Consider the following 1,817-nt stretch of genomic DNA (forward strand, 5'->3'; position numbering starts at 1 on the left):
CCTTATGTTTTTTTTTTTTTTTTTTATAATTTTTGTATTATTACTTTTACACAAAAATGGTGCTATAGAGGAAGTTTGCATTCAGTTGAGTGTATTTTGACTCCTACAACTTTACTCTTGTACATTCACCTTGTAATTACTTTCAAACCGAATTTACAATTAAAGTTGAAAACGGTGATTCATTAGTGCAAGCTACCTCGTTTCTATCAACCGGAAAAAGCTGACAACAGACTTGCTGTACGTGAATTCTAATATGACTGGTTGTATTTCTCTCATCAAAAGGTACAATGCAGGGTAAGGAAATGCAAATAAAATGAAATGCATCTGAGACTCTTAATAGCTAAAAGGTGCATAATTATTTCTCTTTCCCAAAATGAATTTTTTTTAGCCCATTAGTTCTATATTTTAAATGCTTTTGTAAAGGTAAAAGGCACAATGTAGTAAAATGCTGATGCAGTTAAATTGACACATTTTCTAAAGCATGCAGGTATACCTATCATTCTTGCACTTTTTCTTCTTTTTTATTATTTTATTCTACTTTAGAAATCTTAGGTCATTTGGTATGGATTTGAAGCTAATCTCATGTATTTGCTTTGCAAATTAAACATATGCTCAGTACCATTTATCATTTTATTGAATCAATCAAAACCAGGGGCGGCTGGCCCATGGTGGGCGATAGTGCATCGCCCTCCTTGAGCCACACGAAAAAAGAAAGGAGAAAAAGACTCTTATTTTGCTAGTCCTTGTCTGCATATTACGGTACAATCAACAGCCTGATGTCACTTTCCAACCTAAAACCCCGCCCCCTTGGGGCGATCTCAGTCAGATTGAAAATCGCCCCAGCCGGTCTCATAGAGTTATATTGTGAGATTTTTTTTTTTCAAATTTTGAACCCTACAATGCATTTCAATGGGCACCGGGAGGGCTCGCCCCAACGTGATTTCGTAATACGCACTGATGCGTGCTCGAAGATGTACAGCACGCACGCGTAGCGAGACGTCTGAATGCATCGGCCATGCTTTCAATGGAGAGGGAACTTGTCAGGAACATGCCTGATTTTAATGAGAGGGTAATTGATCACTTTGCCTGCTTAAAAGAGAAGCGAGCAAAATTTCAATACAAGTGATGTGTGTTATTAAATGGGGAATTGTTTATGTTATCACGGCCGTAGCCAGCTATGAGGTCACCGAGGTCCGGACCTCGGTCATTTTTTATATTCAAAAATAAAATGTCAAGCTCTTCGAATGATTATTTAGCCGTTTAAACCACCTCATATCACATGAGTGTTTGCTGCGAGAAGCTAGCAAAGTGAAAGGGGCTTGAGAACGCGTTGAGTGAGAGCGCGGGTGCAGCGGCCTCCGTTTGTTGCCAGATCCACCTATTATACGTGTTTTTTGACTCGTTTGTCCAATTTAGTGTGACACTTTGGGACGTTTATAAAGTGGAAAGTTGAACGTTAGTTTTATGTCAGTGTCATTATTCTAACGTTATTTTTATAACTTGTTATAAAATAAAAATTCCCTCAGCTAAAAAAAACGAACTTTCCATGTAAAACATTATACTGAATAAAAAATCTTTCACAATCATCTACATGTCTGTCTATTTTGAAGTTTAGGCTATATGTAGTGCATTTGTGGGTGTTATTATAGCACAATTCTTAACACCTCACTAATTTTCAAACCCTGGTTATGGCCTTGTATGTTATATGTTGTATTCTCCAAATGTTGAATTTTAAATAGTTGTATTGATTGCATATTGGCAGCCAAATTTATACTGAATATGTTCTGGAAAGATTTGATTAATTACAGTTTTAATAT

This window comes from Garra rufa, chromosome 8 (genome assembly GCF_049309525.1).
Source record: "Garra rufa chromosome 8, GarRuf1.0, whole genome shotgun sequence".
NCBI lineage: Eukaryota > Metazoa > Chordata > Actinopteri > Cypriniformes > Cyprinidae > Garra > Garra rufa.